This window comes from Dermochelys coriacea, chromosome 7 (assembly GCF_009764565.3).
Source record: "Dermochelys coriacea isolate rDerCor1 chromosome 7, rDerCor1.pri.v4, whole genome shotgun sequence".
Lineage (NCBI taxonomy): Eukaryota > Metazoa > Chordata > Testudines > Dermochelyidae > Dermochelys > Dermochelys coriacea.
Window position 1 is genome coordinate 26,248,957 of NC_050074.1, and position 27,003 is coordinate 26,275,959.

The following is a 27,003-nucleotide window of genomic DNA, read 5'->3' on the forward strand; positions in this document are numbered from 1 at the left end:
CAACTGGCTCTGCATGCAAACTATTTAATTTTGGGCTATCTTATAACATCAGCCCTACTTCCTTTCAGACCCACACATATTAGATGGGGAGAATGGAACCCCTGGATCTGCAATGAGTGGACAGAGACAAATACTTGGGTGGGAATCCATGGGCTTGCAGTGCCCGTGCTTCTGCTGCTAGAGCTCTTTTTGCTCTGTTATTAAAGAGTTTGCTGCTGCCCCTTGTGGCAGGTTGCTCAGCCCTAATGAAAACCCAGCTCCTCGGGAATGCTGGGAATGTTGAGTCAGGGACTAGCAAACCAGAGAGCCAGGCTCGCAGTTTATTGAGAGAGACTAGCTGAGCGACAGAAAGACGAGGGATAGAAATACACAAACCTTTCCTGACTGCAGCAGACTCTCTCTCTCCCTTGCCTCTTAAACGTTCGCCTGTTCCAGCTCTCCAGGCTGCCTCTTTCCTCAGTGTAATCAGCTGTCAGCTAGACTTGATGTTGTAAAATCCATGTGAGGAGGAAAGACAGATGCAATGATTTGAAAGGTGAGAAGCTTAAGCAAGAATATGGCCATAATAGATTTTTGTGTATTAATTCTGATTAACAAAATTGTTATATATGGCTATCTAAAATTATGTAGTGGCTGAAAATGAAGAAAAAAATGGCAAAAAAGGTTTTTTCATCCCTTTAATATATTGCAATAAATGTGACCAAGTGCACATCTTATTCTAGTAGCAATGAGTGCCTCTCCCTACAGAATCATCTACATACCTTTCTTGCAATTTCTCCTAAAATCAGCCATATAATTGTCATTTTTGTGAACAGTTTACAAATATTATTATTATTGTATTAAAGTCTAGCATGGACTTGATGAGAATTTTAAATTCCTAGCTTTGTAGCTCATATAATTTGTAAAGCTTGGTGGTTTTTTTTAAAGACAAACTGTCAGAAAAAAACCTGATTTATTTTTTCTTTTTGTGTCTGGGAAAGGGAAATCAGAGTCAGACTAACAGGATATTATTTTGCAGTTATATAATAAATGAATACTTAGTGGGATTGCACGTTTACAATGCTGTGTGGGTTTAAGGATCATTTTAGGTGGCCCAAGATTATGATGCAGATGATAAAGCCCAGGAAATATACAAACATTTTTTTTTTCTTAAAGAGCTGGAGTAATGTGATGGGGAGAAGGGTGGTGTCTGTTTTATTAGTGTGTGATTGATTTCTAGGCGGCTACCTGCTAAGCCTTGTGATGGATGGAAGGGAATCTACTCCCTTAGCGGCGAATTGATATTTCCCTCTTGATGGACAATCCAACAGGCCACTTGCACTGGCAGAAACTGGCTCGTTGCAATGAGCACGGCCACTACGTGCAGCCAAGAGGAGGGCAAATCTCACTTGTCAGGCATAGTTTTCTGCTCTGGCTTTTTAAATCAAGGGTTTCACTTAACCATTTGTTATTTTTCCAATCAGTTGCGGGCCCGATCCCCGTCCCCCCCCTTCCCCACTGCTCCACCGAAAGGGGGAGGAAGCCTTCTCTAGCCCCCTTTTCCCCCCACAGGCGGGCAGCGCCCCCCCCCCCCAAGTGGCTTCTGCGGGGCTCCTTCATTTCCCTAGGGCGCGCGGGGTGTAGAAAGACTCAGCACCTGCCTCGGCCCCCTTTCCGTGCCACCCCGCGGGAGGGGAGGACGTGCTACGCGCCAGCTCCCCCGCCCTGCCATCACAGGGACATAGACAACTCCTCTAGTGCCTTCCCCAGCCACCCCCCGCCCGGGGCGATTAGGGAGAGACACCCACCGTAATCCTAGGCTCCCTCTCAGCCCTCAGTGCACCGAGAGGCCCCCCGGCTCCCCCTCCCCCCGCGTGCCCGGGTGAAGAGCCCCACCAGCCCCCAGGACTCTTGCAGCTTCCACCCCCCTCCCCTCCTTGCATGGCACGTGTGTGAGCCGACCCCAGAGGCCGGGGAGGTGCTTTTTCTCCCCCCCGAGCCTGCTCCAGGAGCGAGAAGGCTGCAACTCCTCGCGGTGCACAGGTGGAGCGGGAAACTTCCTCCTGCTTCTCTGGAGGCCAGAAGCTGCCGCCTGCCACCCCTCCCTCCCGCTCCAGGGGCGAGTGTCCCTCCGCCTCACAGCGCCGCCCGCTGGCTCCCGGATAGCTAGGGAGGAAATGGGCTCAGTTCGGCTCCCTTTTCTGCCCGCTGGGGCAAGGAGGAGAGACACCACCCCATGAACGGGAGAGGTGGCTTCCCCTCTCCCTTAGCTAGCCCCGAGCAGGAGAGGAAAGAGTGCCCCCCATCTCTTCCTCTGCTAAGGAGGGGGTGGACGAAAGGCTCACCACTGCTCCCCTCACTGTCCTCTCTCTGGGAAGAGGAAAAGAGATTCCCCTCTTCCGTGGGGTCTGTTAGTGAGACACTTCTCTCCCCTAGAGAGACTGCTACTCTGAAACCATTCTCTCCCCTAGTGCTTCTCGTTGCGCTGGGGCAGAGGGGTAAAACTCCTTCCCAGGCTCCTCTCACTGCTGTGGTAGCAAGGGAAGGACTTGCCCCACCTCCCCTCACTGCCCCATGGATGAGTGAGGAAAAACATATGTTCTGGCATAGGTCCCCTGAAGTGCCTCCTGGGGGAGAGGAGAGACTTCCCCTTCCCTTACTTCCCTGGAGGGGAGGGGAGAAAGAGTCCCTGGAGGCCCTCTTATTGCCTTATGTGGTAGCAGTGAGGCAGACAGTCTCCCAGATCCTTTCACTGTTTTATGGTCTGGGGGTGGGAAGAGACTCACTCTAGTTCCACTGGCTGTCCAGTTGGTGCTGGAAGCAAATCTGTGCTGCTAGGATGTTGATATGAAGGCCCAATTCCCTGATTCCCCTATGCTGGTATAGGAAATTGACTCTCCAGGTCTTCTCACTGCCCTGTGGAAGTAGAAGGATTTAGAGGGACACCTCCAACATTTGTGTGTTTGCAGACCCTCCCTCAGTAGTTCTTCAGCTGCCCTATGTGGGAGAAAAGGCTTTGCCCACCTAAACTGTTCTACTGTTCCCATAACATAAGAATGGCTACACGGGGTAAGATCAATGATCCATCTAGCCCAGTATCTTGTCTTCTGACAGTGGCCAGTGCCAGATGCTTCAGAGGAAATTAACAGAACAGGGCAATTATTGAATCATCCATTCCCTGTTGTACAGTCCCAGTTTCTGGCAATCAGAGGTTTGTTGACACCCACACAGGGTTGCCCTGACCATCTTGGCTAATAACCACTGATGGACTTATCCTCTATGAACTTATCTAATTCTTTTTTGAGCCCAGTTATATTTTTGCCTTCACAACATCCCTTGGCAACAAGTTCCAGAAGTTGACTTTGAGTTGTGTGAAGTACTTCCTTATGTTTGTTTTAAACCTGCTGCCTATTCATTTCACTGGGTTACAATAAGAAAAGGAGTACTTGTGGCACCTTAGAGACTAACAAATTTATTAGAGCATAAGCTTTCATTGTAACTGGGTTACAATGACCCCCTGGTTCTTGTGTTATGTGAAGAGGTAAATAATAATTCCTTATTCACTTTCTCCATACTGTTCATGATTTTATAGATGTCTATCCTATCCCCCCTTATTCGTCTCTTTTCTAAGATGAGCAGTCCCAGTCTTTTTAATCTCTCCTCACACAGAAACTGTTCCATGCCACTAATAACTTTTTGTCCTTCTCTGTACCTTTTCTAATTCTAATACCGTTTTTGAGATGGGATGACCAGAACTGCATGCATTCTGAATTTTACTGGCTTATTATCTGTCCCTTTTCCTAATGGTTGGCTTATTTGACAGCTGCTGCACGTTGAGCAGACAAGTTCAGAGAACTATCCACAATGACTCCAACATCTCTTTCTTGAGGAAATTTAGACCCCACCATTTTGTATATATAGTTGGAATTATGTTTTCCAGTGTGCATTACTTTGCACTTAGCAACTTTGAATTTCATCTGCTGTTTTGTTACCCAACCACCTAGTTTAGTGAGATCCTCTTGTAACTCTTCACAGCCAGCTTTGGACTTAACTATCTTGAGTTATTTTGTACAGTTGACCCTTTTCTTGATCATTTATGAATATGGCCTGTGATGGGATATTGGATGGGGTGGAATCTGAGTTACTACAGAAAATTATTTCCTGGGTGTCTGGCTGGTGAATCTTGCCCATATGCTCAGCGTTTAGCTGATCCCCGTATCTGGGGTTGGGAAGGAATTTTCCTCCAGGGCAGATTGGAAGAGGCCCTGGAGGTTTTTGCCTTCCTCTGTAGCATGGGGTGCAGGTCACTTGCTGGAGGATTCTCTGCTCCTTGAAGTCTTTAAATCACAATTTGAGGACTTCAATAGCACAGACATAGGTGAGAGGTTTTTTGTAGGAGTGGGTGGGTGAGATTCTGTGGCCTGCGTTTTGCAGGAGGTCAGACTAGATGATCATAATGGTCCCTTTTGATCTTAATATCTGACTCTATGAATCTATGTTGAACAGCACAGATCCCAGTACAGATCTTTGGGGGCTGTGCTATTTACCTGTCTTCATTCTGAAAACTGACCATTTATTCCTGCCCTTCGTTTCCTGTCTTTTAACCAGTTTTAATCCATCTTCCCTCTTGGTTTGGCTTGGTTTGCTTAAAAGCCTTTGATGAGGGACCTTGTCAAAGGCTTTCTGAAAGACCAGGTAAACCATATTGACTGGATTACCATTGTCCACATGTTTGTTGATTCCTTCCAAGAATTCTATTAGATTTAAAAGCAGTGTTGACTCTTCCCCCAACGTATTGTGTTTATATATATATATATATATATATATATATATATATATATGATAATTCTGTTCATTACTATAGGTTCAACCTACTTGCTTGATACTGATGTTAGGCTATAATTGTCAGGATCACCTCTGGAGCCTTTTAAAAAAATCGGCATTACATTATTTATCCTCCAGTCATCTGGTACAGAGGCTAATTTAACTGATAGGTTACATACCACAACTAGTAGTTCTACAATTTCATATTTGAGTTCCTACAGAATTCTTGGATGAATACCATCTGGTCCTGGTCACTTATTACTGTTTAATCTATCAATTTGTTCCACAACCTCATCTATGGATGCCTCAATCTGGGACAGTTCCTCAGATTTGTCACCTAAAAAGAATGGTTTAGATGTGAGAATTTCCCTCACATTCTCTGCAGTGAAGACCAATGCGAAGAATTTGTTTAACTCCTCTGCAATGGTTCTCTTTCTTTGAGTGCTTGTTTAGCACCTTGATCATCCAGTCGCTGCACTGATTGTTTGTTTGGCAGGCTTTCTGCTTTTGATGTACTTCACATTTTTTTTTTTGCTGTTGATTTTTTGTCTTTTGCTAGTTGTTCTTCAAATTATTTTTTGGCCCACCTAATTATATTTTTACATTTTACTTGCCAGAGTTTACTCCTGTCTGTCTTCCTCGGTAGGATTGGACTTCCAATTTTTAAAGGATGCTTTTTTGCTTCTGACCACTCTGTGGTTTAATCATGGTGACATTTTTTAGTCTCCTTACTGTTTTGTTTTTTTTTGGGTGAGGAGTATATATGTTTTCAAATACAGTAAAAGCTGCGAAGAGCGACCACTTACGGGAGTTAGCAAAAGTGGTTGCTTGTAAGAGGTGGTCTCTCTTCAAAGGTTTGAACACCAGAGAGTGGTAGTATTCCAAGGCCTCTGCAAGCAGTCACTCATGATAGGTGGTTTCTCTTCAGAGGTGGTCTCTAAGGCAGGTTTACTGTAGTTGGCATGCAGCTTGCAGGCATTTCACTCTTGTGACTGTACTTTTAATTTCTGTTTAAATAGCTTCCTCATTTTTGTGTAGTTCCCCTTTTAGAAGTTAAATGCTTCTGTGGTGGATTTCTTTGGTATTTCCCCTCCTCCTTAAAGATTGTAAAATTTAATTACATTATGATTACTATTACTGAGTAGTTCTGCTCTTGGGCCGAATAGTGTTCTGCACTTAGGCTTAAATCAAGAATTGCCTCTCCTCTTGTGGGGTTCCAGGACTAACTACTCCAAGAAACAGTGATGTCTAGAAATTTTATCTCTGAATCCCATCCTGAGGCGACATTTACCCAGTCAATATGTGAACAGTTGGGGAATCCCTCTTTATTATTGGGTTTTCTGTTTTTGAAGCCTCTCTAGTCTCCCTGAGCATTTCACAGTCACTGTCACCATCCTAATCAGATGATTGGTGGTATGTTCCTTCTGCTATACTCTTATTATTCAAGCGTGGAATTTCTGTCCATAGAGATTCTATTGTAGTGTTTGATTTTTCATTTAAGATTATTACTATGTTTGACTCTTTTTGCTTTTTCACAGATAGTGCTACTCCCCCAAATGTGCAACTATCTTTTATTCCTATATATTTTGTACCCTGATATACCACCATTGATTACTATAGTTCCATCAAGTTTCTGTGATGCCTGTTACATCACTATCTTTATTTAATAATACCAGGCACTCAAGTTCACCCATCTTAGTATTTAGACTTCTAACATTTGAAGACAACCCTTATAAAATTTGTCTATATTTAGTTGTCTGCTTTCATGTGATGTAATTGGATGGGATTATTTTTTGTTAGATTGTTTATCTTCAGTTCCAACCTATACTTTTTCAGCTTCTATCCTCTCTTCTTTATTAGGATATAGAGCATGGGGTCCCAAACTTGGCTCGTGGCTTGTTCAGGTAAGCCCCTGGCAGGTCACGAGATGCTTTATTTACCTGAGCATCTGCAGGTACGGCTGCTCGCAGCTCCCAGTGGCCGGGAATGGTGAACTGTGGCCACTGGGTTCCTCAGTTCCTAATATATCCTTCCTCCCAACTCCACTGTCTCATCCACTTATTTAGATCCTACAATTCTGCCTTTCTAACTGGCCATGCATGTGGAGCTGGAAGCATTTCAGAGGAGCATTCCCCCAAGGTGAAAAGGAGAAAGAGATCTAAGGCCACTAAGGCCTGTCTATGTCTTCTTCAGAGACAACTTCTCTCCCAATATTTATAGTACTTCTATCCATCCTAACATGTTGTGTTTTTGATCTAACATAGACTGTGACGGGCAGAGTCAGTAATTTTTTTTCACTTTAAAAATACCAGGAGCAACTTTGTAATATTCTTGCATGCATTTTTGTAGTGTTGAGGCTGATGTGTGCTCTTATGTATATCTTTTCCAGTCTTCGGGGTTCTTTAGTGTGTATCCTCAATGTATTTTTTCAATATATATGATAGTCTTTTGGATGCTGTTATGTGTATTTGGCAATGCTGAGCGTGGCTTACCAGATGCTTTGATTTTTAGTTTGCAATGTTAATGCTGGATTTTCATGTTTTTTTTCACTTTTATTTTGTTCATAGTCCTTGAAGCAGGACAAATGTTACTTAAAAGTGGGTAAGTTCATTTTGAGAATCACCGGTCAGCAGGGAAAATATGGAAATGTAAAATACACCACATTCTTAGAAACTGCATCAAAAACCATGGGTACAGAGTAGCTTTGGTTTCAGGCTTGCAAAATTAAAACTCAGTGACTGAGACTTTACAAAATTGAAAGCAAAACCATCACCCCCTTTTTGTCCCTCTCCAGTTTGTACTACCATTGGTGATTCTTCTGGGCGATACTAAAAAGAAGAAATTGAAAATATAGATCAGCAGAAAAATCAATTAAAATTGTTCCAGAGCATTTTTGCCTTTAATTGGGTTCACTTTTTGTTTGAGTGTGTATTAATGACTCTTTAAAAAATGATCCTTTTGAAGTAAAGTGGATTGGATTTATGCTAGACTATCGCTGTCCATATCTAAGGTGTGAAGTAAATTGGGTATTTTTTTGTTCTGCATTGGAATGGTTATAGGCTATAATTGCGGTCTAAGCAAGGCTATAAATGTAGATATCAAATGTGCATTTGTATGGAAAAAATTTGGGTATGCATCTCCATTCTACTAAATATTGGTTCCTGAGCTTCAACTCTCATGCTCTGTGTTATTATTTATACCAGACAACTGGTGCTTTTTATTTTTGGATAAATTCCAGTGTAAAGGACAGAGGTAAGAGCTTCAGAAGATATTTAGAATTAGTGTAACAGTTTGGGCTCTTTTCAGGGAAGTCTACCAATTTACTTGGTTTATTTGCCTGTGATTTCTAATCCCTACTTCTTAAAGTAATAATTGATTCTTTTCTTTTTCCATGAAGAACTTGGTCCAGCAAGGATCATGGTGATTCAAGTTAGGCCTTGTCAGCCATGGTATCCAGAATTTGGAGAGAGGTTGCTGATTCCCTGTGTTCGTCTCTGGAACCATCTCCTATAATGCATTCAATATATCTATAGAACCCCATTTATCTATGTCTGTTGATGTTGCTCTTGAAAAGGTTTTCCCATAGTGACAGTGTTTTTTGTGGCAGAGAATCGCTATGCTAATACACTTGCATGGCAGCATACTACCACCCATGAGAGATCTTTTGGACCTTGTGTTGGTGAAAATGGCTTTAATTTCCTGTCATTTTTCATCTAAAGATATCCAATCTCTTTCCAGGGGAGTCTGGACAGTGGAGAAATATTGATTGTCTTAGGGTCCAGGCAGCAGTCCTTAGTAGCATATAACCTGCCTTTGGTTCCAGCAGGACTTTTTATGGCAGTGGGTAGGGTACATCTGAGGATAAGAGCTTGGTTCCACAGTAGGGTTGTAAACGGTCCTTGAATGCCTAGGTGGATTTGCCCTTCAGTTGCCTAGAGAAATTCCTCATTTCTGAAGTCATGTTCTGGAAATAAGGAACAGATGAATTTTCTGGGCTAACACAGACCATTCTCCAAGAAATCTACTTTTACAGTATAGCACTTATTTTAAGTGAGAATTTGGAACAACTACTCTCTGGCCAGCCTGTCTTCTTTCTTTAATGACCAAATCACTATTTTTTTTCAAGTGCCGTTCCATTTCTAATATGTCTATGTGCATATTTAAAAGTTTTAAACTGTTTGTTTGCATGTCATACTAGCACATTTTATGGTACTGCTCTGACTACTCATGGCCCAATGCTGCAATAGAACTTAGTGGCTGGTGTTTGGAGAAATAAGTATCTTTAGCAAGTAAAATGACTGGAAAGATTGTGCTTTAGAGTTTAAAATAATTAAATTAAAAAAATCTAAAAATTTAGGATATAAGCATGAAAAGATAAAGGGAGGCAAAAGATCTTACAAGAGAGTAAGATAAATGGTAGCTTTACCTCTGAAAACTGCTAGTGTTATTGTCATTCAGATTTCAGAGTAGCAGCCGTGTTAGTCTGTATTCGCAAAAAGAAAAGGAGTACTTGTGGCACCTTAGAGACTAACAAATTTATTTGAGCATAAGCTTTCGTGAGTTACAGCTCACTTCATCGGATGCATTTGATGGAAAATACAGAGGGGAGATTTATATACACACACAGAGAACATGAAACAATGGGTTTTATCATACACAGTGTAAAGAGAGTGATCACTTAAGATGAGCCATCACCAGCAGCGGGGGGAGGAGGGTGGGGGGGAGGAAAACCATTCATGGTGACAAGCAAGGTAGGCTATTTCCAGCAGTTAACAAGAACATCTGAGGAACAGTGGGGGTTGGGGTGGGGGGGGAGAAATAACATGGGGAAATAGTTTTACTTTGTGTAATGACTCATCCATTCCTAGTCTCTATTCAAGCCTAAATTAATTGTATCCAGTTTGCAAATTAATTCCAATTCAGCAGTCTCTCCTTGGAGTCTGTTTTTGAAGTTTTTTTATTGAAGGATAGCCACCCTCAGGTCTGTAATCGAGTGACCAGAGAGATTGAAGTGTTCTCCAATTGGTTTTTGAATGTTATAATTCTTGACATCTGATTTGTGTCCATTTATTCTTTTATGTAGAGACTGTCCAGTTTGACCAATGTACATGGCAGAGGGGCATTGCTGGCACATGATGGCATATATTACATTGGTAGATGCGCAGGGGAACGAGCCTCTGATAGTGTGGCTGATGTGATTAGGCCCTATGATGGTGTCCCCTGAATAGATATGTGGACACAGTTGGCAACTGGTTTTGTTGCAAGGATAGGTTCCTGGGTTAGTGGTTCTGTTGTGTGGTGTGTGGTTGCTGGTGAGTATTTGCTTCAGATTGGGGGGCTGTCTGTAAGCAAGGACTGGCCTGTCTCCCAAGATCTGTGAGAGTGATGGGTCATCCTTCAGGATAGGTTGTAGATCCTTGATGATGTGTTGGAGAGGTTTTAGTTGGGGGGTGAAGGTGATGGCTAGTGGCGTTCTGTTATTTTCTTTGTTGGCCCTGTCTTGTAGTAGGTGACTTCTGGGTACTCTTCTGGCTCTGTCAATCTGTTTCTTCACTTCAGCAGGTGGGTACTGTAGTTGTAGGAATGCATGATAGAGATCTTGTAGGTGTTTGTCTTTGTCTGAGGGGTTGGAGCAAATACGGTTATATCATAGAGCTTGGCTGTAGACAATGGATCGTGTGGTATGATCTGGATGAAAGCTAGAGGCATGTAGGTAGGAATAGCGGTCAGTAGGTTTCCGATATAGGGTGGTGTTTATGTGACCATCGCTTATTAGCACCGTAGTGTCCAGGAAGTGGATCTCTTGTGTGGACTGGTCCAGGCTGAGGTTGATGGTGGGATGGAAATTGTTGAAATCATGGTGGAATTCCTCAAGGGTTTCGTTTCCATGGGTCCAGATGATGAAGCTGTCATCAATGTAGTGCAAGTAGAGTAGGGGCATTAGGGGACGAGATCTGAGGAAGCGTTGTTCTAAGTCAGCCATAAAAATGTTGGCATACTGTGGGGCCATGCGGGTACCCATCGCAGTGCCGCTGATTTGAAGGTGTACATTGTCCCCAAATGTGAAATAGTTATGGGTGAGGACAAAGTCACAAAGTTCAGCCACCAGGTTAGCCATGACATTATCGGGGATAGTGTTCCTGACGGCTTGTAGTCCATCTTTGTGTGGAATGTTGGTGTGGAGGGCTTCTACATCCATAGTGGCTAGGATGGTGTTTTTAGGAAGATCATCAATGGATTGTAGTTTCCTCAGGAAGTCAGTGGTGTCTCGAAGATAGCTGGGAGTGCTGGTAACGTAGGGCCTGAGGAGGAAGTCTACATAGCCAGACAATCCTGCTATCAGGGTGCCAATGATGGGCTGAGATGATGGGGCGTCCAGGATTTCCAGGTTTATGGATCTTGGGTAGCAGATAGAATACCCCAGGTCGGGGTTCTAGGGGTGTGTCTGTGCGGATTTGTTCTTGCCAACTGTGTCCACATATCTATTCAGGGGACACCATCATAGGGCCTAATCACATCAGCCACACTATCAGAGGCTCGTTCCCCTGCGCATCTACCAATGTGATATATGCCATCATGTGCCAGCAATGCCCCTCTGCCATGTACATTGGTCAAACTGTACAGTCTCTACATAAAAGAATAAATGGACACAAATCAGACGTCAAGAATTATAACATTCAAAAACCAATTGGAGAACACTTCAATCTCTCTGGTCACTCGATTACAGACCTGAGGGTGGCTATCCTTCAACAAAAAAACTTCGAAAACAGACTCCAAGGAGAGACTGCTGAATTGGAATTAATTTGCAAACTGGATACAATTAATTTAGGCTTGAATAGAGACTGGGAATGGATGAGTCATTATACAAAGTAAAACTATTTCCCCATGTTATTTCTCCCCCCCACCCCACCCCCCACTGTTCCTCAGATGTTCTTGTTAACTGCTGGAAATAGCCTACCTTGCTTGTCACCATGAAAGGTTTTCCTCCCTCCCCCCTCTGCTGGTGGTGATGGCTCATCTTAAGGATCACTCTCCTTACAGTGTGTATGATAAAACCCATTGTTTCATGTTCTCTGTGTGTGTATATAAATCTCCCCTCTGTATTTTCCACCAAATGCATCCGATGAAGTGAGCTGTAGCTCACAAAAGCTTATGCTCAAATAAATTTGTTAGTCTCTAAGGTGCCACAAGTACTCCTTTCCTTTTCTTTTTGTCATTCAGATAATTGTGCAGTTGGGATAGGTGTTGCTGGAAAAGGGGAACTGGTAGGACAGGTTATTAGCTGCTAGTCTGGTTATCAGTGTGAATGCAAGGGAAACAGACTTGTTTTAGAGGAAATGAGAGAAGTAGAAGTACAGTGCTGCGACTCATGCAATAAGGATATTATTAATAGGATACAGAGCATTTTACTTCCAGGTAACTACTGGTAGTTGAGATCCAGTGCAGCTGATGCTGAGGTAAGGTTAGTAAAATAGGATGAATGCTCAGTGGCTTATGTAACATACATTGATGGTCTCTGTCCAGTTGCAAATAAAGTTTACACAGTCCAACCTCACAAATGGAACCAATAACACACTTTTGATTCCCAGAGGCCATTAACTGAATTGATCCGGAGATTGTACTATCTCATTGCTGGAAATGGTCCCTTCATGTCAAATTTTGAGGGAGATTGCATTGCTGCTGCTCCTTTAGTCTTCAATGCTGTTAACCCAGCACCTTTTACAGGCAATAAAATTAATTTAAAAATTAATTTACCATGAGATACACGACCAACGTAGTATTTCATTGTGTGTATATTATACAAATCTCTCCTCTGTTTTTTCCACCAAATGCATCCGATGAAGTGAGCTGTAGCTCACGAAAGCTTATGCTCTAATAAATTTGTTAGTCTCTAAGGTGCCACAAGTATTCCTTTTCTTTTTGCGAATACAGACTAACACGGCTGCTACTCTGAAACCATACACTGTATGAATCTTCTGTTTTCTAAAAGAAGACATCCTAGGGTCTAAATTTTTCTGTGACCTCATGAGCTATGTCTTTACAATTTTCTCCCATCTCTCCCAAAAAGAAACATTACTTTTTTGAAATTCAGCTTCCTTGTCACATCATTCTTTGAATACTGAGACAGGATTAGCAAAATAGTAGAACATGATAAAGCATAACTGCTTTCAGTCTTGGTTCTTTTTCTGCTGCTACTATAGGAAGATACAAGTGCTCCTAAATGCTTCTTTTGGCCTCCTCCTTTGAAAGAAACAGTTTGCTGAGAAAGGCATATTTACTTTTGATTGCCAAATATTGGCAGGTATGCTGTACTGTGGCTTTTATACAGATATCTTTAAAAAAATCATTTGTAAATCTGCTCAGACAACTCTTTTTGCTAAGTAGAATAACACTGAAAACAGATGTTAGATGTTCATATTAGATATATACAATGATGGCTTACAGTTCTTATGAATTGGCATGGATAATACTCATACAGATTAGGCTCAACTTTGTACTAAGGCAGGAAAGGATGGTGTAATATAGCAGAAAAGTACTATGAAATATTTAATAACCTCAGTTGTTTGGGAATTCAGTTCTGTCTCCTCAGAAAAATGGCAACTCCAGTAGCAGAGTGCCTTCTAACAGTATTTTAGGGAACTGGTTCTGTACTGACTCAGAGGGAAACGGCATGAATTTCCCAAAAACATTTCTTACAGTACCTGCATATTCCTTGGAGGGCTACAATATAAGCCTGGATGCAGTCCAGCCCAGTTCATTTTGGGCACAATCCTGAGAAGTGATGTGCACCCTCATCTCATGCTGAAGATAATGGAACTGAAGAGTGCTTCACATCTCACAGGGTTGAGTTCCTTATGAATTTTGATGAAAACACAGCCTAAAATGTTATGGTGCAAGTCATAGTACATACAAAGGCATACATATCCTTACTGGCTCAAATGGTTCGTCTACATTATTTTGCTTTATATTTTATGACTGTAAAATAAGTACAGCTGTGGAATTCAAAAAATGTAGATTACAGAGAGGATTTCTTTATGCTCTTCGGTAGATTTTTAAATAATCCAGAACATAAATGTTAAAACAAGCTTTTTTGCATATAATTTCTCCAGTTTAAAAGAGAAAGTGAAATGTCATAAATACAGTGTCATAAATACAATATCTGACACTAAAACCAGATGAAAAGTAATTTTCCCTCTGCTGATACTCACACCTTCTTGTCAACTGTTGGAAATGGCCGATGTCCACCTTGATTGCATCGGCCTTGTTAGCATTGCAAAAGTAATTTTCCCTCTCTTGATATTCACCTCTTCTTGTTAACTGTTGAGAATAGGCCACTTCCATCTTAATTGAATTGGCCTCCTTAGCACTGACCCCCCACTTGGTACGGCAACTCTGTGTGTGTATGTGTATGTGTGTGTGTGTGTGTGTGTTTGTATATATATATATATATACACACATACACCACACCAGGGATCAGCAACCTTTGGCCCACAGCCCGCCAGGGTAAGCCCTGTGGCTGGCCGGGTTGGTTTGTTTACCTGCCGTGTCCGCAGGTTTGGCCAATTGCAGCTCCCACTGGCCGAGGTTCACTGCTCCAAGCCAATGGTGGCTGCGGGAAGTGGTGGCCAGCACAACCCTGGGCTCATGCCACTTTCTGCAGCCCCCATTGGCCTGGGACGCAGGCCGCAGGCCAAAGGTTGCTGATCCCTGATATATACTGCTTACTGTATTTTTCACTTCATGCATCTGATGAAGTGGGTTTTAGCTCATGAAAGCTTATGCCCAAATAAATTGGTTAGTCTCTAAAGTGCCACAAGGACTTCTCATTGTTTTTGCTGATACAGACTAACACGGCTAACACTCTGAAACCTAAAACCAGATGCTATTCTATTGTTTTCCTGAACAAAAATAATGTTATTATTACTAAAAGGAAAAATTGATATATGGATTTATCCTGCAAATAGTTGAGTGTGTATAATTTTACTAACAGGAGTAGTTCTAAAGAATTCAGTGGAAACTACTCCTATGCATAAAGGTCTGGGCTGTTCGGTGTGTGTGTGTGTGTGTGTGTGTAAGTGCATAATTTTTAAAGGCACTTTAGGAGCCTATGAGATGAAAGGATGAAGTTTTAAATATTTATTTGTTTAATAACAATGTTAGTAATCGGATATAGAATTGTACACAAATTTGCTAGTTATAGATTTGGTTGAGTACTTTGTGTGTTTGTAGATGTATATAATTTATTTATTTTAGGGAATCTTGAGGCAGTTTTATCATTGCGTTCAACTCCTGTCTGTGAATTCTTTATATGAAAATAAATAGCCGATCTTTAGTAAATAGGTCACCCTGTATGCTTAGTGTATTGACATTTTGTGCTTCAAAAAGTTATTTAATTTATAATCATTGTGTGTATATATAGACAATCATAGATATTTGAAGTACTGTAGGCATGTTTTACATGCCTTCTGGTTACTATTCTACCAGTAGCTTCTACATTATGCAAATAATAAAATTTATTTTGGATTACTGAAACCTCCATGATGCAGTCCAAGTATGACTTTTACAATCATATCTTAATTTAATTTATAAGGAAAGAAATTATTTTCATATAATGACATGTTTATCACTCTTTGATTGAATGGGTTATCTGTATGAGTTCATTTTGTAGTTTGTAGAGCTGATGAATTATAATAGTGTTTTATGAAAATCATGTGTCACTTATTGGATATCAAAAGGAAAACAAATATAGAGAGTGATCCTCTATAATGAGTTGATATTGTGTTAAATGAGCCTGTTGCATGAAACAGTATAAATGGTTCTTCTGTTCCACTTTTAAAAATCAAATATGGCCTTATCATCTACATCACAAATTTCTGCAAAGTCTAAACTATAATAGCTGCTGTATCCAGGGTCTTTAACCACCTAAATTTTGTATGGGTCTTTTTCCCAATCCATATTCTTACAACATAGTATATAAACTAATATGAGTGATTAAAGGAAATCCTCCTAAAATGTTAAAATTTATAAAAAATTTAATTTCTTCTATTGATGGGCTTCCTTTATCTAAAGGGCCTGAATGGAAGAATATATACAAATATATTCCCTATGAGAAAATAGGCATATATAAAAATCAAGCCTTAATATAATAGCCTTTATTTATAAATAAGATTTAAGCCTTAATCTTGCAATTGGATCTAATAATGAAGGGGTCTGAACTAACAAATTCAATTGCAGGACCAGAGTCTTAATTTGTTTGTCAACACTCTCAGCTCTTTATGCACTTAATACACATTCTCTCTGTTTTGGTGAGATGCTGAATTAGTTGTACCATGCTGCATGTATGAATTGTACCTGACTGCTTAAAATGAAGTTGGACACTCAAGTGCATATTATAGTCTCCAACTGGGGCAAAATAGTGTGAATATTTAAACTGTAATATAAGCATAATACTTCCAGTTTGTCTTACCCATTTTTTTTCTATTAATTTTTTAAAATCTTTCTCATTTTATGCCATTCTGCTAGCATTCTAACAGTATGTAAACTGGACACATTCCTTCCTGCTGAAAGTCTGGTCTAATATGATGAATCATTGATTTATAATATGTATTATATTTGCAGTTACATACTGTTTCCATAAATGGTAGCTTTTCTTTAATATATCTGGAACCCCCTCCATACTCCACTTGATTTTAAAGATGATCTGCAAAAGAATTTTTAAAAATTGGGCTTGTGCCATTTTTTCTTCTTTATGACTTAAAAACAAGGCCTGGAAGATTGTTAGAAAAGTGGTTTTTTTAAATGCATTAAAACTAGAAATATCAGGAATCGGAAGATTGGTCTTCCCTAAGTTTGCTGATGGACCTTCTCCAATCATATTTTTTGCAAGCTCTAACACCTTAATTGAAAGAGGAAATGTTGCTGAATCTTTAACCAAGACATTCTTTATTTTAAAATTTTAATTAATAACTGAAGTTAAGTAGGTGTTAACAGAAAAATCCCCACATTGTATGCTACCCATTGTATGCTACCCATTGTATGCTACCCATTGTGCATATTTTTCATGTTATGATAAATTATGTTTTCACAATATTAATTAAAACAATTCTGTCCCCAGAGAGAGATCCTAAATATCACCTAAATACAAATGTCAAACTGTTTAGTCTGTAGTTTTTAAACTCGAAAGACCCAAAAATAATGATGTAAAATATGAACTTCTTAAAGATCCATTTTTAATTGATTAGCACTCATAAATTAACAGACTTACTTAAAAATTATCTGTGTTCAGTCTTTACTCAGAGATTGTGCTGTAAATTTGGGGAATTGTATTTTTCATGCAATACAAAGAGGATGAATCCTGGCTTAAATGCAAAGTTGAACCCAACCCTAACTAGGATATAACTACAGCTCTCCCATAATTACATATTTTTTAAGCAAGTTTAAAAAAAACCCCTCTAGATCGCGATCTCTCATCTTTGGCAAAGTTCAAAGTCTCATGTAAATTGGACCCATCATTCTAGATGAAGACTACGGGTCAGATCTTCCGCTGGTATAAATTTGCATACTTGCATTGGCTTCAGTGAGCAACACTCATTTAAACCAGTTAAAGATCTGACTCTGTAACTATCATACATTATAACCTCTGTTCATTTTATATGCTGACAAGGTTGGGTGGTGGAGAGGCATACCTGAGAAGGGATGTGTGTCAAAAAGTGGCCACCTTTACTTTCCTTTTATTTTGGGCTGAATTCCACGTCTACAAATTTGCAACCCTCTGGCACAATTTAAATCTGCTGTGTGGCAGTCTTAAATTGTGCTAGCTGTAGTCCAGATCTTCTAGCTGCTGGATAAGGTACCTTTCAGGCAGCTTCTTGCTGGTGGACCAAAACAAATCTGCCCCTAACATAGCTGAGGATCTGCTCCATTATATTAATGGTTGCTTCAGGCTGCTTTTACAAACAAAAGTTGTAATGAATATTTTCCCTAATGTTTTTGGGTGTGGGGAAGGTGTGTCTGAAAGACTGCTTTGATTCCGTATATGTTAATTAATTGGGTAAACCAAGAATTTAAGATTTTTTAAAAACTAAGGTTAATTTCAGTCTGTAATGATAAATACATCAACTTGAAAATTGGGCAGGTTACAATAATGGCTATTTTGTTATACGTCATCTTAAATCTGGAACTTTAATTGTGATGAGGGAAAACTCAGATTTTATAGTAAAAACCGTGTCTTCATGATTGCTGCAGTAACGGGTTTTTTTCTGTTTTAGTTTTCAGCCGAAAAACTGAGCATTTTATTTAATGAAATGTCAAAATTAAAATAGTACAGCACTTGCCAACCTAGTCAACTCCCTTAGAGACAATACTAATACATAGAAAATGTGGGTTAGGAAGAACTAACTTCTGTGTAGAAAGCTTCAGAGAAGTGAAATTTGTTTCTTCTAGGTGGAAATAGAATTATTTAAAAGTACCTCCTAGCATTTGCAGGAACATTCGGTAAACATATCAAAATCAATATAGGGAGGGGGAATTAAAACAATGAAAAACTATTGTTCTAGCTCAAAGGAAGGCTGAAGTCCTACTAAGACTGAAATTAATCTTCTGAATTCTTACTTGAGGGTGAGGGGGAAGCTTCCTTAATCTCTAGGCAGTGGTGGGCAATATGCGGCCCACAGGCCAATCCGCTGGCGGGCTGCGAGACAATTTGTTTACATTGACTGTCTGCAGGCATGGCTGCCTGCAACTCCCAGTGGCCATGGTTCGCTGTTCCCGGCCAGTGGGAGCTGCGGAAAGTGGCGCAAGCCGCAGGGATGTGCTGGCCGCTGCTTCCCGCAGCTCCCATTGTCTGGAAACGACAAACTGGGAGCTGCGGGCAGACGTGCCTGTGGATAGTCAATGTAAACAGTCTCGCGGCCCACCAGCGGATTACCCTGACGGGCCGCAGGTTGCTCATCACTGCTCGAGGGTCATCTGCCGCCTGCTGAGAGGATCTGCATGGCCCAAGAAGACCCAAAGAGGCACACTTGAAATGAATTTCTACACCAAGAATGATTAAAGGATTAGAAAACATACCTTATAGTGATATACTCAAGGAGCTAAATCTATTTAGTTTAACAAAGAGAAGGCTGAGTGGTGACTTGATTACAGTCTGAGCTCGGACATGGGCAACATATATTTAATAATGGGCTCTTCAGTCTAGCAGAGAAAGGTGTAACATGATCCAATGAGTAGAAGTTGAAGCTAGACAAATTCAGATTGGAATTAAGGACTTGTATATATATTTAATGGTGGGAGTAATTAATCATTGGAATACTTTACCAAGAGTCGTGATGTATTCTCAATCTCTAACAAATTTTAAATCTAGATTGGATCTTGTTCTAAAAGATATGCTCTAGGAATTATTTTGGTTTAGTTCTATGGCCTGTGCTGTACAGGAGATCAAACAGGATGATCACAATGGTCCCTTCAGGCTGTAAAATCTATGAAAGTTTTAAAGTTGTGTGTGTTTGTTTGTTTTGGTGAATTTCTGTTTGTTTTTTGTTGTTTTTTAGTTTTGTTTTTACGTTAAAAGCAGACAGGACCTGTATTTTTAAAAGTCCCTGGTGACTAAAGAATTAGTGAAATGATGATATGACAAGAGCCCAGAAGTGTGAGAATTGAGCAACTGAGAGGGGAAAGGACTTCTCACCTAACTCTTAGAACTTTGCTTTTTGTCAGCACTTAGTTAAATTCAATTACCAACATTTTTGATAAAGGATTTTATTATTAAACATTCTTGGCTTTTTCAATTAAGGAGCAAGAAATCAAAATAAATATGCACGGAGACATCCAGCCTTCTTGGGAAGACAATTTGCTTTGTAAAGTGTGTTTATTTTTGATTGCCAAGTATTGGTAGGTATGCTGTACTGTGCTGCTGGAAAGTAGCCAAAAGAGGCTCCACGTGGCCCCTGCGCTCATCTGAATCCTGGGAGTTGGGGAATGCTGGCCAATCAGCACCCTTCTCCCCCAATTAGCCAATGGGTGACAGAGATTCCACTGGGAGGAGTTACTAATAGTCCTTTGGCAAGTGTCTCCCTCCCTTACTACTGGGGACTGTCTCCCTTTTACCACTGGCGCTATCAATTTTCCCCACCCTTTGATGCGGGTGGGTGGCATTTATAAAGATATGCAATATGTTCTACAGGAAAAATTAGGGGAGATCAGACTTGATAATTCTGCTATTCCTCTGGCCTGGTCTACACTAGAAAATCAGGTCGTCATAACTATGTTGCTCAGGGGCATAGGCACTGACTCCGTGGGTACTCTGGGGCTGGAGCAGCCAAGCTCCCCTCCTCCTCCCCCTCCCCCTAGTGCCCCACGTCCCCGCTCCTCCGCTTACCCCCCAGCGTTTCCTGCCTGGCCACATTAGCAAGCTTCGGGGTGGGTGGGAGAGGAGCAAGAATGTGGCACGCTCAGAGGAAGAGGCAGGGCCAGAGCGGGGATTTGGGAAAGGAATTGGTATATTGGCAGGGAGGGGGTGGAGTTGGGGTGGGGATTTTGGGGAAGGGTTTGGAATGGGGGTGGGAAGAGATGGGGCAGGGGCGGGGCTTCATGGAAGGGGTGTAGTGGGGGCAGGGCTGGGGTGGGTCGAGTACCCATGGGAAAGAGGGGAAGTCGGTGCCTATACTCAGTGATGTGGATATTTCCTTTCCCTGAGTGGCGTAATTCAACTGACCTACGTCCCCATGTAGACAGTGCTAGGATGACAGAAACATTCTTCCATCTACCTAGCTGCTGCGTCTCAGGGAGGTGGATTACTTACGTTAATGGCAGAATTAGTGCAGGTGGTGCCTACGCTGAAGCTCTACGGCACAGCTGTGCCATTGTAGCATTTTTAAGTTTAGACAGACTCTCAGAAAAGCCATAAAATGTTTTTTAAAACAAAACACATCCCCTTTCAGGCCTTTTAATGTATCAAAATAACTCTCCTCCCCCAAGGCCAGTTCAGGTTATCCTGACTCAGGCAAAAGATGATATGTTTGGAATACTGTTAATTAGAGAGATTCCGATTAACCTTAAAGATTATTTCTTTACACTGTTTAAGTACTAGCTAATGTAAAGTACTAGTCAGCTGAAAACTGACTGAACTTTAATGTAAATATTTAATTAAAACGGGTTTAGCTTTAAAGCTATTCTAAAAATTTAGTTGTCCAAAACATTGCAGTAAAAAAAGGTGATGGTTTAAACACAGTGCAGAGCCAGGACATTTTAAAAAAAATAATACTGCTTTTTTTGTCTTTATTTTGAATATTAGAGTTAGCAAAAAACCTAAAGCTCCAAAAATTTTTTTTAAAAGGCAGTACTGACTTTCTACTCACCTATATTTGGTAATAATGTAATTGCTCATTCATTCAGCATGCCTTCTATCCAACATGCTTAATATTGCTTTTGGGGCAAACGGTTTTCGTTGTTGGAATTTTGTGAACACACAATAAGTATTAATTGCTGTCACTGTGCCTGACAGCAGTAGAATGCCTGACAGCTTTATTTTACAATCTTATGCATTCTAAGATGCATATTCTACAACATTCCTTTTCTCTCTTTCATTCGCCATTCCAGTCATTAGCTAGAATCAAATCCAGGAAAGAGCACCTTCTGTGAGGTGATGAATGCCCTCAACTTCCATTAACATCAGTGGGAGTTCAGGGTGCTCAGCAACATGCACGATCAGGTGGTAGTAATCAGTTAAATTCTCATACACAGATGTATACATTTTGTTGTAACACACTACAACAGTGAGTATTCTGAAAATTTGTGAAATTATTGCTTAAATTATTTGTTAGATGAAATTTACTATATTAGTAAAAAGACTATAATAATACCAGCAATCCAGTTTCAGAGCATGATTTAAAAATAATCTAAATGTGAATGTTGCCATTTGGTATATTGTAATGGTGTATGTTAGCAACATTTTAAAAAATCTGAACATACCAATATGTGTTTTTATCCCTCCATTTTTTTTAATTTAGTTTTTCAAACTCTTAACAGATATTTTAAAATATAAAGAATCATATTGTGTGGTTGTGACTGGTTTACAACCCCCCTCTCATTTGATCATTGCTCATACTTCCATGCAATAAACCAATAAAGGACATTTTAATTTTGATAAACACAATGTCTAGTGCATATATGAACAGACTTTTTGTTCATTATCTTTTTAGTATAGATATAGTAAAATGACAAAAGTGCTGTAGAACTCAGATTAGCTAATGAATGCACCCTTCTTCACTTCTCAATTTTCCAATTTTTCCTCACTTTTTGTTCTTAAAGCAGTAATAAATGTAAAAAAAGAATATTCAAAGAAAATTATATCCTGCTTTTCTTGGTAATGTGTTGAGTCACAATTAAAACAAGAAAAATCCCAGCTAAAGCTAACAATAAAACATAAATACCTCCAGTTCTGGGCCACTGGTTACAAAAGTATGCATTCCTCAAAACTTGGATAAGTCCTGCTTACCAGTCTATGGTGAGGGTATATTTTAAAGAATTCATAAAGGGTGCCAAGACGCTTTTATTTGTGAAGTAGGCATGGATCTTTTCCAGAAACCTTTTGTCAACTGAGGTGTTTAAAAATGTTGGGAAGATAAATTATAAGGGAGAGTACAGAGACACTGGGTCTTCTTTCTTTCTCTCTCTCATCTCTCAGTCCTTTTTATATCTGTTATTTTGTTTTCCTTTTACTCCCAGGGAACTTCAGAAGTACTGAACTATGTCCAGACTGTTTGGAGGGCTTTCTGAGCATATTAAAAATCAGGTTGCTAATGTCTATACTTATTTGGCAATGCATATTATTTTGTGTTTTTTAGTAAGCTTTCAATGAAGTTACAGATATTGGCGCTCTGGGTAATGAGAACATTGGCAAGTCTTAGGGTGTTTCACTATTGCAGGAGTAGCTTCTTTCCAGGGTTTGGTGGTGACAGCTAGGAGATGCTGGGACCAGGGAGGAGAAAGAGACTGTAAATGGTGTTTGAGATTCCCAAGTGGAGGTGCCAGGATTATAGTGGTGCAGCAATGCCACAATAATTAAGGTTGCATCACAACTTCTGTTTAAAGGTTGACCTTTCTAAGTTATCTAAAATTGACATGTTTAGTTGGATACCCTTTGAAATTTGATGTGCCTTACGAGAGTGCAGAGTAGGGTTAGTGACCTAAATTTAGGGTCCTTTGAGCTAGGAGTTGCAGAGATATACATTGTGAAAAAATTGCCATTCTTTCAAAAAGATTTTAGGAGATGTGGTGGTGGTGTTTTTGCTCAGAGATAGAGATCAAACTATTGATGTGATACAGGTCAAAACTGTCTCTATCTGTTGAGTTTTGCCCAAGTTTAGAACCCACAAAATCTTTGGGGATCCAAACTGAGAATGGTGTTTGGGATGCAGAAGGGGGCTCAGGGCTGGGGCAGGCAGTTGGGGTGTGGGGGTGTTGTGGGGTGTGGGCTCAGGGAGGGAGTTTGGGTGCGGGAGGGGACTCCGGGCTGGGGCAGGAGGTTGGGGTGCGGGAAGGGGTTCAGGATGTGGAATCTGGGAGGAACTTACTGCATCTTCCAGGAAGCAGCCGCCAGGTCCCTTCAGCCCCTAGGCGCATGGGCGGCCAGAGAGGCTCTGCATGCTGCCGTCTTGCCTGCAGGCGCCATTCCTGCAGCTCCAGTTGATCAAAGTTTCCAGCCAATGGGAGCTGCGGAGCCGGCACTCGGAGCGGGGGCAGCGCGCAGAGCCTCCCTGTGTCTTGGGGCTGCGGGGACCTGGCGGCTGCTTCTGGGAGTTGCCTGGAGCCAGGGCAGGTAGGAAGCCTGCCTTAGCCCCTGGCCCCTGCTGCACCACCAACCTGACTTTTAACAGCCCGGTTGGCAGTGCCGATTAGATTAGGGCAGGGTCCCTTTTTCACTGGGTGTTCTGGTCAAAAACTGGATGCCTGGCAACCCTGTGTACTGGGGATCTGTACCAAGCTTCATGTGTTTTTGTTTTTTGTTTTTGTTTCTTTAAGGTCTACAAGTCACAGTCCAGGGAATCTATGGAATATAACATGATCAGCAACGTTTTACATGTAGACTGATTGTTCAGTTTACAGGTGCTCAGACGCTACAATGGGGAATATGTTATAAATAGACAGATATCATCTATGCATGCAATGCGCTTGTGAGTCATTGGGAGATAAAAATATAGATAGGTACAATGTAGAAAATTTCTCACAAGCTTTTAGTTCATTGGAAGGGATTTAGCTCTAGCAAAATCCAAACAGGATCTTAACAAAATTAATGGTTCTATGTAGAAATATGTAAACAGAATGAAAATATAATAATGAATATAAAACAAATCTCAGAGCTTTGAGAAGATTATATTCTTGCATGAAAACTGTATAATGTATACCACAAGAATATTAGTGAACTTGGAAATATAGTAATAAACCTGTTCTAGAATTAAAAGCTTGAGTTTTAAGGCTAAATAAAAATAGACAGTAAAATTCAAATAAAATCCAATGTATGAGACTTAAGTAGATCAAGTGAATCCATGATATTATTAAGTATCAGAGGGGTAGCCGTGTTAGTCTGGATCTGTAAATGCAGCAAAGAGTCCTGTGGCACCTTATAAACTAACAGATGTATTGGAGCATAAGCTTTCGTGGGTGAATACCCACTTCGTCGGATGCATGATATTATTGTCAGCAGAGAACAGGTGATGAAATGAGACAGAAATCTTGAAAATAAAAGAAACCTAATTTAGAACAGCCATCAAGAAGTACTTTCTTCCTAAAATAGACTATTCCCTATTCTCTGAGATCTTCAGGGGAGACCCTGGAGTTCTTTTCTTTCTGAGCATGCGTGCTTAAGAGGCCCCAAATCTTTTTATACATTAAACAATATCTGATATTAAAATAATAACAGGAGCTTTAGAAATTAATATAAAATACACATTTAAAAGCTATTAAAATAAATTGTTGAGATAATAAATGTGCAGTTTTTAATATTTCTAGTGCCACTAAATTGAAATGATTGGATTTTTAAAAAATGGAAAGTAACTGTTTAAAGAAAATATGACTCTGATCCATATCTAATATGGACCAAATTCTACACTCTGTCCCAGTCCTGAGTAAATGAGCTTGGGAGGAAGAGGGGCCACAGAAAGGTTTGGGTGGGGATGGGGAAGAATGCAGTCCTCCCAAGCCAGTCCACATAGCTGTATTGGAGCTGCTTCAGGCCTGCTACTGCAACCTCTGTAGCTTCAGTGGTGGGTGGATGCATGTGGTTGTGGATCTCCTGACTTTGTTCCTAAAGCCCCTTCTAGGGTAATATGCAGTGGATGCTTATCATTGGCATGATCTCTCTTTGATTTGCTCTCCAGCCTCCATGTCCTGGAACCCCCCTGGTTTTGCTCTGGTTTAGGACATTCCATGCTTGAGGGAGGGGGCAGCAGTGTTTGCTTCTAAATGAATTACATTTTGTGCTGGTAGCATTTATTCAAGAGAAAAGTTGTAAAGGGAATTTAATTTCCAGGGTCTAAATCCTCTGCGTATGCCTCCTCCTCAGCACAAACTCACTAACTGGGTTAAGTGCCAGTAGATTCTAAAAGCGGTGAGGGGTGGCTGCTACTATGGCCCTGAAGTAAGTGTTCCCTGCTGGCCCCTTAATTCTGATACCTGGGGGATGCAGGAAATCCCTGTGGAGCTAGCTTGTATGGATCTCAGGAAGGGGGACCCTCTGTGTAGGTGCCCCCAAAACCTTTCTTGTCTCCTCCTTGCAGCAATTCTAAACTGCTTCTACTGCATCTGGGGCTCTTCACAGCCATACAGAAAGCGACAGGATTTGCCCACAATTAATTGATTTGCTCCCACATAAGGAAACACTTTTATATACTGTATTTTGCACTGGCTACAGATCTATAAAATTCAAAATTAGATGTGCAATGGATTTCAAATTAAAATACACATGAACTGCAGATGTTTCTTAAGTAATTTTTCAGTTGCTGTTTCTTCACGTATTTTTTTTTTCTTGTTTTCAGAACTTTCACATATAGGTAGCATTATTAAAACAGAAATGTGAACATATCACACAAGCACACAGTAAAGGAGAAGCCTAGGGAAAAGCAAGGCCTCTTTCTACAAGCTCAGCAATAGAGACTGATGAAAAAAATCAGTGTTGAACAAGACCCAAATTATTGCTCTCTTACAGTCATTAATCTTACAATACATGCTGGAGAAGGAAGGCATTGAACAGACTATAGCTAAAAAAGGAGGGCTAAGTAGCTTAATAAGTGAATTAAAGGAGCCAATGTCATACCCATACCAAATTGTGGTAGAAATGGTGGCACTAGAACACCAGACATGGTCCTGATATACTGTAGGTGAGTCCTATGTTTCTCTGAGACACAACCTCAGCAGTGCCTCAACCCTCCCATATCTGCAGCTTTTAAGTGAGCTCAGTTTAAACAATACTAAGGATTTTGGTAGTCCATTACCACTGCATCTCCTTGCTTATTACTGTGCCAACTGCTTATCAGTGTGGAAGGGAGTTGCTCTTGGTGGTGGGAAGAACATACAAATTAGCTGCCTGATCTTTGAGTTGCTCTATATGGATCCTCATTCTATACCTATTGCACTGTTATGGGGAAGTAGGGATTGTCAGGGATCTCTGACTATATTACAAAAAAAAATATTTAGTGAGGTGATTGGGGAATTATGAGACAGGATCAAAACGTCCCGACCCTAATAATCATGAGGTGTTGTGTGACCTCTGCTTCAGTGACCTTAACTTCACTCCTTGACTGTGTTGGAGCTGAGATGTAAGAAATATTGTGTACCCTAGTGAATCAAGTGCTATATACTATGTGGCAGCTGGAGCTGGTGAGACACAGATTTTGTCTCTTTACTGGGGGTATGTTTAGGCACCCAAATACTAGGATAATAGGCACTGTCGTAAGAACTTAGATAGGGAAACTGCATCTGTCTCTTCTAGGATTTGAGTTTGCCTCCATTGCAGTAAAGTCCAGTAAGACTCCAGACAGCTTCAGGGCTCAATTCCTTGGGCAAGGCTTTGGCCTATATGATTAAAATGGTTCAGCATTACTCTACAGGCTGAGTAGTTCCCATTGACTTCATTGGAATTTACTTGTATACTTCAGCCGGAGAGCATTGCTAGAGTCTAATTTCATATCCACTGTTTCTGCTTAA

At 40.7% G+C, this 27,003-nt stretch overlaps 1 protein-coding gene across 1 annotated transcript in view; it reads left to right on the forward strand.

The window, feature by feature from the left end:
* The first annotated feature begins 294 nt into the window (after window positions 1-294).
* The window catches only part of ERC2 (ELKS/RAB6-interacting/CAST family member 2), an 858,283-nt gene continuing 831,574 nt past the window's right edge, over window positions 295-27,003 (forward strand). The window contains 1 exon segment of the mRNA XM_038411791.2: window positions 295-535. The gene's annotated coding sequence lies outside the window, so the exon portion shown is untranslated.